The sequence below is a fragment of the Bubalus kerabau genome, chromosome 10 (assembly GCF_029407905.1).
Source record: "Bubalus kerabau isolate K-KA32 ecotype Philippines breed swamp buffalo chromosome 10, PCC_UOA_SB_1v2, whole genome shotgun sequence".
In the NCBI taxonomy this organism is placed as follows: Eukaryota; Metazoa; Chordata; class Mammalia; order Artiodactyla; family Bovidae; genus Bubalus; species Bubalus kerabau.
Genome location: NC_073633.1, coordinates 106280505 through 106294706, shown reverse-complemented (window position 1 = coordinate 106294706; position 14202 = coordinate 106280505). Strand labels below are relative to the sequence as shown.

At 46.5% G+C, this 14202-nt stretch overlaps 1 protein-coding gene across 10 annotated transcripts in view; it reads left to right on the top strand.

Annotated features, from left to right (window-relative positions):
- The window catches only part of FOXN3 (forkhead box N3), a 443834-nt gene that overhangs the window by 112499 nt on the left and 317133 nt on the right, over positions 1 to 14202 (top strand). For all 10 annotated transcript variants that reach the window (XM_055538862.1, XM_055538871.1, XM_055538859.1 and 7 more), the window contains one exon: positions 6022 to 6137. The gene's annotated coding sequence lies outside the window, so the exon portion shown is untranslated. The remainder of the gene's footprint in view (positions 1 to 6021; positions 6138 to 14202) is intronic.

Sequence of the window (14202 nt, the reverse complement as noted above, 5' to 3'; positions counted from 1 at the left end):
CTACTTTGGATGATAGTTCAACTTTTGTCTGTTTGAGGAGTGCAAGCCCTTCCAACAGTTGAGACATTTGTATAGTTCTTTTTTTTTTTTTTTTTCATCATCCCCAAATATTTTCCAGTATTAAAAAAAACTCCAAAAAACACCAGTCTAGGCCATGTTTCGTTAACTCTTTCCTAAGAATAGAAAAACAGAGAAACCTAAACGGAGAGCCCCAGGCCGCAACAGTCATTCAAATGTAAAACCCTGGCAGCCCTGTAGGAAACTCCATCGCTTCCATTTGGAGGGCCAGGAAACTGATTTGGAAAAAAGGGAATTTGAGGGATTCCCAAACAGTGGCAGCATGAAATGAATAACAGAAAAACTAAAGTACAGACTGCTCTTAGTGTTACCCATGGTAAAGGGTAACAGAATTGCCAGAATAAACTGCCCGGGCACAGCTCACTGGGAGCCTCCACCGCCTTGCAGTTACTGACGGCTCTCACTGCTCACGGGCTGAGAGCCAGGCCCCAGGCTGGTGTCCAGCCTCAGTCCCTTCCAGCCTTCCGTGTGACTCGGTCTCTTTCTCGGGCTCCTGGGGGCCTGTCCCAGGGTAATAAATAGTGTATCTTGGCCCCGGGGGAACGTCGCTAGGCCTCTGCTCTTGCTGCTGCCTCTGCCCAGATTTCTTTCCTCCCACCCTCCCAGCTTGAATTCCTCCAGAAAACCTTTCGGATCCCCCCCACCCCCCGCCTCGCCCTCATTGGGATGACTTTTCCATCCTTTCCATCATGTGTCCGTAACAGTTGGGCTTCAAATTGTAGCACTTATTTCACTATATTAGGATGAGTTGTATCTTTTCTTAATTGTGATGTAAATATATCAAAGACACAGGACCTGATTTAGGTACTTCTGTAGCTTTGGCCAGATCTAGAACAGTATTTCAAACTTGTATTTCACTGAATCCTTAAAGACTCGCAAAGATACGCATCACCGAACAATGAAGGCTCAAAGACGTGGACCACTGTCTTCTGCTCAAAGACAGCCTGTGGGGCACTGAGAGCCCTGCGTCTGTGTCCGTCACAGCGCCAGGCATCAGGACCAATCCAGCCACTTTCAGACGCTTCCAAACTTCTGGCTGTTTGGGATCATCCAAACACAGAAACCAGGTGGATGGCTGATAATTTTTTTTTTACCTTCATGGAATCAAAGATTTTAGAGCCAGAAGGAACCTCAGGGAGTTAAACTTATGTTACAGAGGAGAAAACTGTGACTTTTCCCAAGGCGTACGGTTGATCAGCGACCCAGGTGAGTAGACCCAGCTGGCCCCTCCCTCCGCGGCCCTGCCTCCCGAGCGGCGGCCTTGGATTGCACTGAAGACCGACCCAGTCAGTTCCTTTCTGCCCCAAGCCGGACCGGCTGGCCTTATGATATCACCGGGATAGAATTAAAAACAAAAGTAGACTGAGAGTTGAACTCAGGGGGACGGAGAGCAATGCTAACAGTTCATTCGCCATCGCTCGCTGCAGCTACAGCAACTTCTGGATTCCGTCAAGTTCAGACCCTTAAAAAGAGTGGAAAAAAGAAAGCACATACTTTCCAGGGCCCGGGCGCTGCACGGCAGGCCAGCTGGGTGTAGCACCATGGCAAAAAGATCTCTTCAGTTTCAGAAATTCGAGACCTGGAGCTCGCATCCAGGGCTGTGGCTGCAACCGGGCCTGATCTGGCCTTCTGCCTGCGGTTCTCTCAGACTCAGCTCCTGTGGGAAGCCCATTAGTGTCTAAAGAAAAAACCAGCCCTCCAAGTTGACATAAGGAGCAGGCTGATGTGTGCGTGTGCGTGCGTGTGCGTGTGTGTGTGTGTGTTTAAAGGCCTGTGTCCGAGGTCAACAGCCTTTTTAAGAGAACTCTTGGTTTTCTATGTAAACGTGTACTTCCTCTGGCCCAGAGTTAGCCTGTTAAGGGAATAAAGCACAATTCAGATTTCTGAGTTGGAAGCCTGATTAATCTCTCTGCCAGTTACATATGGAAATAAATTAGTAAATGGTCCATCTGGGACTAAACTACTGCAGAGATGATAAATTATCTCCATCATATGTCTGTGTTGCTGCAGACTGAGTCGTGCTCACCAGGAGCTGCTGAAAGATATCTGGATGCTCTATCGTGGTCAGAGGAATAAAAGTTAAAAAAAAATTTTAGAAGTGAAAAATTTACTTAAAAAATTTAGAAGTGAAAAATTTACCTTGAAATGTCTTTTGGGAAGACGGTTTGGTTGATGCCAAGTTTGTGCCTTAGGACTTTGCTCTGTCTGCAAATATTTAAAAGGAGAGTCTGAAGGGCGTAAGAAACATTTTACTTTTATATTTTCAAAGGCCAAAACAGTAACACATATTGATTGGTACTCAAATGTCTCAGCGAGTATAATTATACGTACAATAAAAATATACCCCTGTGTAATACTGCACTTTATAATTTTCATAGCAACTTCTTGTCTATTTTCTTATTTAAATTTCAAAGAAGGTGAGGCAAGTCAGTGTCTCTAATTCTTGATGGATGAAAAACTGAGGTTTATGAAGCAGCCGATTCTGATTCCAGCCTGGTTTCCATCAGAGCCTTGCAAGACATCAAAAGCATTTTCAGTTCTCCGTCACTCATCTAGCAGCACCAGGAAATAAAGCCTGCTGTTTATGTCAGTCTTCTGGAAGACAAAGTCATCCGTGCTTGATCATAAAAAGTAGTTTTCCTTTTCTCTCTAATTGGAGGTGTTGAGTATTGGTTTAACTTTTAGGGGCATGGTTTTTTGTTTGTTTGTTTTAATGACGGTACTTGCAGCTAACATTTTTTTTTTAATATTTATTTACTTGGCTGCGTCTGGTCTTGGTTGTGGCACGCGGGAGGCTTCTGTTGCGGTGCTTGGGCTTCTCTCTGGTGGTGGCGCGTGGGCTCTGGGCCTGGCGGGCTCAGTGGCAGGACACGGACTTAGTTGCCCTGCGGCGCAAGGGATCTTAGTTCCCCGACCAGGTACTGAACCCTCATCCCCTGCATCGGAAGATGGATTCTTAACCACTGGGCCAACATGGAAGTCCCTGGACGTATTTTAATTTTTTAAATTGGGGTGTGATTGACATAAAATTATAGTAGTTTCAGGCATATGACGATGCGGTATTTGTATACATTGCGAAATGATTGCAATAAGTTGAGTTGACATCCAGCACCTTTATAATTTTTATTTCTCGTAATGAGAACTTTTGAGATCCACTCTTGGCAGCCTTCATATGTGCAGTGCGGTTGTCTTAACTATACTCACCCTGCTGTACACAGGACCTCCAAGGCTTACTTTTAGCTGCACCTTTTGACACCCCTGCACCCCTTACCCCCATTCCCTGGTTCATCTGATCCTTTTGCCTAAAGCACGTCCCTCTCCACTGCAGTTATTTTACAAACTAAAAGCATCCGTGCCCTCAAGCGTTTTAGGTGTGGTAACAAAATTGTCCCTTTGCAAATGTCTTGAGGGGACTGTGGTATCCAGGTTCTTACCCTACTTTAAAATTTTCTTTTGGGTCTTCCTCCAGGGCAAACCTTCCGTAGTTCATCCTTGAAGCAGCCGAGATGCTCCCCTCTAGAAAAAGCAGTCCTAAAAGTACAGAAAAACCAGACTGGACTGAGAACTAATTCAGTCTCCTGGTTTATCCGACATCAGCTTCTGCGCACACAGCAGGTGCCCCTGGGTGGTCTTCATGCAAGGAGGAGATGCAGTCGGCCCTTTGCAGTGACTTGTCTGCTTGGCTGTGACCTTGTCTCACCCAGGTCACCCACAAGCTGCTCACTTTCGGTCGGACCTGGCTCCTCCGTGCATCTGAACAGCTCTCTCGCCTTCTCGGTGACTTGTCTGCTTGGCCGTGACCCTCTCTCACCCAGGTCACCTGCAAGCTGCTCACTTTCGGTCAGACCTGGCTCCTCCGTGCATCTGAACATCTCTGTGCATCTCCGTGCTTTTGCTTCAGCTGTTGCCTGTTCCCTCCTGTAAAAATCCTGTCTGGATCTTAAGACCCCTTATTACTTTCCTGATGTTTTTCCTTACCTGCTTCCCCACCCCAGAGGTCTCCTTTGTAACTGTCTGATTATTTGTTAGAGGAAATAACACAGGTGAGCTCTCTTTGAGTTGCCGGTGTGTCTGTCTTCTGCTCCAGTTGCTGCTCCAGTCACTAAGTCGTGTCTCACTCTTTGCGACCCCATGGACTGTAGCCCACCAGGCTCCTCTGCCCATGGGATTCTCCAGGCAAGAGTACTGGAGTGGGTTGCCATGTCCTTCTCCGGGGGGTCTTCCGACATGGACTGAGGAGCCTGCGGGGTCACAGTCCATGGGGTTACAAGAGAGTTGGACTCGACTTAGTGATTTAAACAGTAACAAATACCTGTCTTATCTCCCACAGAAGACAGGACATTTCTCCAAGGCAGGGATTTCATCATCCTCTCTCTGACCCCTCCTCCCTTCCTAACCCCTAGCCTAGTACTTTGTCCTTAATTGAAGCTTAAGGTGCGTTAGAGAAGAAAAGTAAATACTCACTTAGCTGCCTGGGCCTTCATTGTGGTCTGCGGGATCTTCAGTGACAGCGGGGGATCTGGCTCCCTGACCAGCAATTGCACTCTGGCGCCCTGGACTGGAAACACGGGTCTTAGCGGCTGGACCACCAGGGAAGTCCCTCTGGAGTAGGATAATTTTCTTTTGCAACAGCAGACTCAGTGATTTGAGATGTATCAGTGTCCCCCTTGGATGGCTTGTTAGAGCAGATCCCTGGGACCCACCTCCCGATATGCAGATTCAGTGCCTGGTGGGCGGGACCGAGAATCTGCAATTCCCACAGGCTGTCCGAATGGTACTGAGGGTGCCCTTCCAGGGGCCGCTGTTTGAGATCCACTGACGGAATGAGTTTATTTCCTAACATTCTCACTCTAAGGCTCGTAGGCTCATACCATTCTTTTCTTTTCCTTTTTCTTAAAATATCTTTTTGGAATCTTATCTTTTGGCTGCACCAGGCGATGTGTGGGATCTTAGTTCCTTGACCAGGGATGGAACCTGTGCCCCCTGCTCCGGTGGCATAGAGTCTTCACCACTGGACCACCAGGGAGACTCCCTCATTCTTCTCATGAGGGAGTCATGCTGTCTCTTCCTTGAGGTGTAGGCCAAAAAAATACCTTCCACCAGAAATTATTATGCTACTGGACTTCCCTGATGGCTCAACAATAAAGAATCTGCCTGCAATGCAAGAGATGCAGGAGACCCAGGTTCAGTCCCTGGGTTGGGAAGATCCCTGGAGGAGGGCATGGCAACCCACTCCAGTATTCTTGCCTGGAGAATCCCCATGAACAGGAGAGCCTGGTGGGCTACAGTCCACGGGGTCACAAAAGAGTCGGACACAACTGAAGCGACTGAGCATGCATGCGTCTCATGTACCAGCTTTTCTATTCTGTAAGATTATTGGTTGACTGTAGCCTCCAGACTTGCAGCCCACAAGTGAGCTCCAGCTTGATGGGATCTTTTTCTCCAGAAATAGAGCCGGAATAATTTTATTTGACAACAACAGACTAAAGAGCCATTGACTTTGCAGCCTGTCCACCTGGTCTACCCGGAGGATCAAGGTTGGGTTCGTGTGGTGGAACACTGGCCCTGAATGCTTGTTGGCACTCTGATGTTTTTCCTTTATATAGATGAGTGTTTCAGTGGCTGCTGTAGTAAAATAAAATGATCTCACAAATGTCTCAATGGCAGCTATAGTAAAATAAGATGACCTCACAGTGTCTATGGCATGTATTTTTAAATCTCTGGGTTCTTTTATGCCCCATGAGGCAGTTTCAAGAATACTCCATCGTGAAAGACTTGATGCTTCAATAACTTTCCAAGAGATAAAGAGGTGCAGTTGCAATTGACTTCTTCACTGAAGTGTGTTGTGCTTTAGAGAGGTAGCTAGAGATGACGTCCCCTGTGGTTGACAGGGTTCGCTCTCCTCTGCTCTAATCCCGTCTTCCTTCTGCTCCTCTCCACCAGCCACTAGACGCACCATCTCCTGGAAGACCAGCGTTCTTGTGATCATGGAGGCCTCTCTGTCCCTTCTGTGACTGGAGCGATGCTGACTGTGGTTTCCTGGACCCATTCTGACTCAGGTAACCACGCTGTGCCTTCCCCAGCTGGTTTACGCCTCATGGAGACTGCACTGAATAGATGAAATACCAAAGCAATATTTAAATGCAAATGCCAGATTGATTGCTTTTCCAGCAATTGATATTCTCTCCCTCTTCTTCCCTGTCTTCTTAATGATCAATATATGCAGCTGATCAAACTGACAGTGTGGTCAATCAGTTTAGGCATTAAGATAATAAGAATGTTGAATGACGTCTTTATTTAAAACTTTGGTGTGTGTTGTAGACGTACAAAGCCGTAGGAGCATCGCTGGGGATTTTCATATAGAAACTAGCTTCTCCTGTACATGGTTTCTCTAAATCATTTTCTTTCTCATAATATTGGATAGGCCAAAAAGTTCATTTGAGTTTTTCCAGCAGATCTTAAGGGACAAACTTTTTGGCCAACCCAATGCTGTGTTTCACTTGAATTATAGTAATCTTCCTTACGTTGAATCTTTGAATTGGGTTTCATAAATATTGTTAAGTATCTGTTTTGTGTGCTTGGTACAGATGGGGATAAAAAACTATAGGATGTATAAAAATATAAGGTATATCCTCAGGCAGCTCACACTTGAGCCAAAGAGCCTAGACTCGCTGGTGAGACAGTGGCAGAGGGTGCTCAGCTGCTGGCTGGGGTTGTGTGCAGGGGTGGTTCTCTGGTTCAGGGAACGAGAAGACTCTGAGGACTGGGACTGAGATACTTAGAATTCATGGAGGACAGAGGGCCTCCAGCGGGCCATGTCACTGGGCTCATTCCGCCGGAGGGAAGAGGATCTGCCTGGCCTGATTGCAATGGTGGGAGTGAGCCCGGCCAGGGAGGGCCTGGCGCCTGGACCAGATGGGTCTTGGAGGACCCTGAGCTTCTGACCCAGCCAGAGCCACGCTGGGCCTTGTCCCCTTAAGGTTCCCCCGGAGAAACCCTGCCTGCCCCATTAGAGCTGCTTTGGCTGACAGCTGCCTCCAGGGGACCCTGGTCACCCTGCTCCCTGGCCAGCCTTCTGCCTCTTTGGGCCTGTCCACATCTGGCCTCTGCTTGTCTACTGACTGTCTGCCATCTACACCTGCCCCCTCCCCTCCATGCTTGGACTGGCAGGCGTGGCTTCACGGGGCCCCGCGATGAACCAAGTGCCCTGTGAAGTCAGAGCCTGGTGATTCCAAGGAGCTGATTTGGAGCTGAGAAGTGGAATGGAAGGAAGGGGTGGGAAGCAGAAGCAGGAGTCTTTAAGTTGATGCTAAGAGTGTACCAAGAGTTCTGAAACCCAGGATATGGGGAGGGCCTCAGGACTGAAGCTGCAGCCAGTCAGGGGTGGGAGCCCAGCAGGCTGGCTCATTCTGCGATGGCCCAGCAGACCTCGCCCACACTCAGCTCTTTTGAATCCAGCAGTGGCCGCTTTCCGGGGCTTGAGGTTCTGCTGAGGCTGCTGCTCGTCCCAGCAGCTCTGCCTGGCCACACTCGCCCTGCCACACCATGCTCCATGAGACCCAGTGCCGGGCAGACCCAGGAGCTCTGGCCTTCTTGGACTCAGAGCTCTGCGTCCCCAGCCTCCAGGAAGTGGAAGAACTGGAACAGCAGAATTTCTCTTCTCCTCCCATGAAAGCAGTTGCTTAACCTGTTGTTGCCCTGCCTCTTCTAAGCCTGGGTGGGTCAACAAGGGCCCGCCAGGCAGGTGTGGCTCATTCTTTGTTGTTGGGGGTAGACAAGCCGACATGGTTTTCACACTTTTAGATGACTGGAAAAAACTAAAAGAAGAATAGCATTTTTTTTCTTCATAGAAATGATACAGAATTCAGATTTCCATGCCCCTCAGTTAAGTTTTGGGGAGTTCACATGCGGCACTACTGGTAAAGATTCTCCTGCCAGTGCAGAAGACCTGGGCTTGATCCCTGAGTCAGGAAGATCCTCTGGAGAAGGGAATGGCCATCCACTCCAGTATTCTTGCCTGGAGAATCCCATGGACAGAAGAGCGTGGTGGGCTACAGTCCATGGAGTTGCAAAGAGTCACACCTGAATGATTAGGCACACACGCAAATTCAGTTTTTTTGGAACACAGTGACTTCAGTTCAGTTGCTCAGTCGTGTCCAACTCTGCGACTCCACGGACTCCAGCACTCCAGGCCTCCCTGTCCATCACCAACTCCCAGAGCTTGCTCAAACTCATGTCCATGGAGTTGGTGATGCCATCCTTCAATCTTTCCCAGCATCAGAGTCTTTTCCATATGAGTCAGTTCTTCACAACAGGTGGTCAAAGTATTGGAGTTTCAACATTAGCATCAGTCCTTCCAATGAACACCCAGGACTGATCTCCTTTAGGATGGACTGGTTGGATCTCCTTGCAGTCCAAGGGACTCTCAAGAGTCTTCTCCAACACCACAGTTCAAAAGCATCAATTCTTTGGCGTTCAGCTTTCTTTATAGTGCAACTCTCACATCCATACATGACTACTGGAAAAGCCAGAGCCTTGACTAGATGGACCTTTGTTGGCAAAGTAATGTCTCTGCATTTTAATGTACTGTCTAGGTTGGTCACAGCTTTTCTTCCAAGGAGCAGGCGTCTTTGAATTTCATGGCTGCAGTCATCATCTGCAGTGATTTTGGAGCCCCCCAAAATTAAGTCTGTCACTGTTTCCATTGTTTCCCCATCTATTTGCCATGAAGTGATAGGACCGGATGCTATGATCTTAGTTTTCTGAATGTTGAGTTTTAAGCCAACTTTTTCACTCTCCTCTTTCACTTTCATCAAGAGGCTCTTTAGTTCTTCTTCACTTTCTGCCATAAGGGTGCACATCTCACATCTGAGGTTATTGATATTTCAAAGATGAGCTTCTCCATCTTTAGCTGCAAATAATATAATCAGTCTGATTTTGGAACATAGCCATGCTTATTCATTTCCATATTATCTTTTCCATTACAAGGGCAGAATTGAATAGGTGGGTCAGAAACCATAAAGAATTTACTTTCTGACCCGTTACAGAAAAAAATTGCCATTCTCCGGACTAGGCAGTTGCATAACCATTGTTTGCAATTTTGAGGTGTAGACCTTTTTCCTTCATAAAGAAAATATGGGGGCTTCCCTCTTTGTCCAGTGGTTAAGACTTCACCCTCCAATGCAGGGTTTGATCCCTGGTCAGGGAACTAGATCCCGCATGCCCTGCAGCCAAAAACCAAAACATAAAATGCAAACAGTGTTGTAACAGATGCAATAATGGCCTTAAAAATGGTCCTCACCAAAAGAAATCTAAAACAAACGAAAGAAAATAGGGTGGAAGGTTGAGCAGGATTCGAATAAGCTAGAGAGGAAGAGAGGAGTCTCTAGACTGAGGCAGAGAGGTGGTCGTCCTCTGTCGGATCTTTCTGTTCATCTGTTTAACTTTCAGTTAAAGCTAGATTTGACACCAAGGCTGTTTCATTTCAACAACCTAATTATTAGGGTTATCTTTAAAATGAGGCGTCCAGACTTCTTGGGTTAATATAGATGTTGGAACAAATAAACACCAAATTAAAATATACCCTGCATTTTGAAACTTTTTTCACTTGGCACCGAGTATGAACTATTTTATTTTAAACCAGATAAACATTTTGTTTTAAATTGAGTAAGCATTGAAGATTTGCCATGAGTAAGCTATGGCATTTAATCTTGGCAATATTGTCCCAGTCTGGTGGGGTTTTATGATACTGTTGAGTGAAAACTGGTGAAAGCTGGAGATGTGGGTTCTAGTCCTGCTAACTTGCTGAGCCAAGGTAGGCTATGTCGTATACTAGGGTAAAGAGTACACCCCCAATTTGGGGGCTTCGTGCAATAAGAGTTTATTTCTCACTCAGCCAGAGTCGGATTGCACCGATGTGGCTTTGCTGCCTCCAGCTTCTGAGGTTTCCTGTCTCCCCCATCTTGTGACACCTACGTCTCAAAATGTTGCTTCCTGGTTGCTGCGATATGTGAAAAAAGAGTTGAGAACACACACCCATTCTTAGGTGGCTTAGACCAGGAGTGACTCAGACCAGTTCCACACTGATAGTCCATTGGCCAGAACTAGTCACCTGATTCTCGTTGCTAGGAGACTGGGAAGGAGGGAGGAGCAAGAAGGATGCTTGGGGTCCTGCCTGCCCCTGCAACACTGGGTCACTGTGGGAAAGCTCAAACTTTATCTGTCTTTTGTCTGCTCTTCATTAAAGGCTAATTAACTAAGACCTATACTTTTTCACACCGTTTATGAAAGGCTCAAATTAAACAGTTTATGAAAGAGCTGTAAAAGGTATCGCAAGTTGTAAAATATGTAGGCTGTAATTGCTGCCTTACTTCTTCACCGGGTTTTGAATGGAGAAGGGCTGGAGCTGGAAGACTCACACGCGCCCCGCACGCCTGACCCAGTGTGTTATGACACAGCTGTCCCTTTCACACCCGGAAATATGCTGGTATGGACAGTACATAGATAGGACACCCCAGCTTGACCCCACGGGTCATCCTTGGAGATGAATGTCAGCTACTGTTTACTGAGCCTCTTCTAAGAGTCACACTGCTCTACGCGTTTCCCTTCCTGGCTTCATTTAATAGCCCAAACAAACTTGTGAAGTAGGTGCAAGTAATCTCATTTTAAGATGAGGTAACAGGCACAGGAAGGTTTAAATTCCGCATCATCACAGCTAGCAAGTCGCGCCGCTTTGCTCTGCACCCCGGGCTGTCTTGCTGTTAAGCAAACTCCACGTGACTGCCTCCCTCCTCCCTCACGAGGGTTGTGTCCTCGACCACGTGGGGCCCCACTTCCCTGACACTGGTTTTGGAGTCTGTTCCCAGACCACACACTGGGAGAAGGTTACCGCCCTGAGCGATGAGCCCAGTCCTTTAGGACCCCGATGAGAAGACAAGCCATGAAGTCATGAAGGACTTCTCTAGAACCAGCAGATAGTGGGGCCAGGGCTGGCGAATTCCGCTCCTGTTATTCGGTCCCTCTTCACTCTCTTCCCCGATGTTGCCAACTGCAGCTTGTTTTCAAAATGGGCACTGCCTTTATATAGAGGGAGAAAAGATTTTATTTTGAAATCTTGGGTGGAGTAGAAGTTGAGCCAGTGAAGACTTGCCATGTGTGGTGCAGTTGATCCAAACAGGCATCTTCCCAACGCAAACAGCGAGTACAAACCCAGCTCCATTTTCAGCAAGTTTATTTACAAATTTGTTTATTAGAAAAAAGAAAAAGTCAAACCACAACTGAAGACCAGTGTGCTTGCAGAATAATATTGGATAAAAACCCATCTAATCAGGAGATGGTTTCCATTTCCCTGGCTCCTGGCATTCCGAATCACTGATTGTTGAAAACTGACCCCGCGGAATCAAAGGGAACAGACTCTGAAAAGTGGGCCAACTGTATCAGAATAATCTATTGCATTGCTGGCTTCCAGAAACCCCACCCCCACCCCCGACAGTTATACACGTGGTTTCTAAATGTCCAAAGGGAACTAAAGGAATTCCATTATGAAAGAGGAATTAGATGGAAATTTCTAATCCCGTCTCATAAACAGTATAGGAGTAACTTTAAAATATTCTGCTTTAAGCATGCATTTAATTTGTGCTCTGGGAACCAAATAATGTTGCTAAGATAAAACATTCTAATAATGATTTATGTAAATTTATTTGTACAAAGTAATGGTGTAGTTGCCTATAGCAAATTGCTTGGAATAGGAAATGACATTTATGAGATTATTTTTTTTTTCCCCTCCAAATGAATACAATGGAGAAAATAAGAGACTCCAGAAAGGGAAAAAGAAATCCATGTTCAACATGGCATCTAAGGGCAGAAGAGGCAGAGACAGCTCGACAGGTTAGAGGGTGTGCAGACAGTCGAGAAACTCAGTTCAGTGTGTTTTCCTGTGATGGTCTCATTATTTGAGGCATTTGTGGGCCACGCAAAGAGGGTGTTAGATTCTTAGAAGGCTAGAACCCTTTATTTTATAATCATAAACTGCTCAGACACCAAAGCTCTTTCTGAATAGCCAACGACAGATCATTGTTGTCAAAGTGCCCCGAGAGACAGGGTACTTACAACATGGGGGGCCAAGAGGCCAAATGTAATTAAAAACTGGGCAATTAATCTCGGTGCCCAGCTACTTTAGTGTCAGGGGAAGTTATGCTTGAGTCGTAAAGGGGGCCCGAATGTTAATAAACCAGACAGAAAACTCTCCCAAGGACTGATTCATCCACCTACTGGGGAGTTTTCCTATGGCTGCCCACTTAGCGCTCTTGGTAATGGCTCTGAGGTGTTTCCCGGAAACATTTCATTAAATCCCCATATAGGTAACTGAGAGAGTTTCTGGATCTGTGCTTTGGCCTTGTAAATAAATGCCCGTTAGAATTTGCCAGAACCTTTGGAAAAGGTATGATATTAAGACCTTCGTTGTGGAAGGCATTAATTGTTTTCTCAAAATATTTTTACTGTGTCACTTGGTTGTCACACTCATTTTTGTGAGGAAAGTAAGAGTTTGTGTTCTGTTTATAGACCGAGGGGCCGCAGAAGCCTCCCAGGAAGGCCACGCAGCCGGACTTTGGCGGCAGGGTAGGGAGGGAATAGCTTCCCCATGACTGTTTGTCTCGTCATCACGAACCAAAGCTGATGAAAGAGATTTGTGAACTTTGGAGGGCATACTTCATTTACAGCAAGATCAGGGTTTTGGTCCCTTGTAAAGCCCTTGTAAAGGAATGGCACTGACCATCCTCAGAGAAATGGCCTTGTCTGATTGGACAGAATGGCGGCTGTGGGACCGAGGCCCGAGGGCTGATATTAGGGCTCCTGAGAGCCGGCGGGAAGCCTGAGCAGGACTTCAGAAGGCAGTAAGAATGCCGCGGGCTTCTAGGGAAGAGGGGATGGCCGGGCCTTTCAGCAGTGCCGTTTAAGTGGATGTCCTGTGAAAGCATGGCTTCTGGCCGGGGTACTTTTGGTGAAGGGCCCCAAGGGCCCCAGGGGGATGTTAGGGACAAGAGTATCGGCCAGAGTTTCAGACTCCTATCCTGCCTCTTTCCTGCTGAATGACTTCGGGTATACATTTCTGAGCTGTGGATTCCTAGAAAATAATGGCAGGTACCTGAGCCTGCATTTGCCCATCTGTAAAATGGGGATAGTGATATTTACCTTATAGAGTTGGAGTGGGAATTAAATAAAATAATTCTTAGAAAATATTTGGCACAGGGGGAGGATGGTTGGGTGAAATAAGGGAAGGGAATTAAGAGAGGAAGACTTCTAGCTATAAAATCATGGGAACGTCATATACAGCACAAGGAGTAGTTAGAAATACTGTAGTGATTTGCGTTGTGACAAAGGGTTACTGGACGTGTCCTGGTCAGCCTTTCATAATGTATTCTATTGTTGGAATACTATTCCCTGAAACGAACATAATGTTGTGTGTCAACTACTGCAATTAAAAATAAAAAAATAAATGAAAGTTAAATATTTGGCACAGTGCTTGGCAGAGAGTAAACACTCATTTTATGATAGCTCTTAAATGATGATAATTGTTCTGACTCAAGAATTATGGTTTTGACTGATAACTAGTAATGAGATTAAAATCCACTCGTTAATGAGAATGAATCGAAAAGATTTCTAAATCATTTGTTTCTCTGTAATGAAAGATAGCAGGCTCAGTATGAGAACTCATTCATTCATTCAACAAACAGTTCTGTTTTAAAAAATAATTTATCGACATAGGTTGCTCCGAGTCTTTGCTGCAGGCAGGGACTCCTCACTGTGGTGGCTTCTCTTGCTGTGGAGCACAGGCTCTAGGTGCCAAGGGCTTTGGTAGTTGCGGAGCACGGGCTTCGTTGCTACACGGCATGTGGAATCTTCCCTGACCTGGGATTGAACCCGTGTCCCCTGCATTGGCAGACAGATTCTTATCTCCTGTACCACCAGGGAAGTCCCACCAAACAGTTCTTGAGGCTGAAGGCCTCTGGCAGTCTGTTTGCCAAGAAGGGAGAGGCCGAATACAGAACTCTAGTCTCAAGGGATGAGCAAGATTTTTTTACGCAAAGGCCCTGGGCGGGCCACTTTAACACATATGGTCCTTGT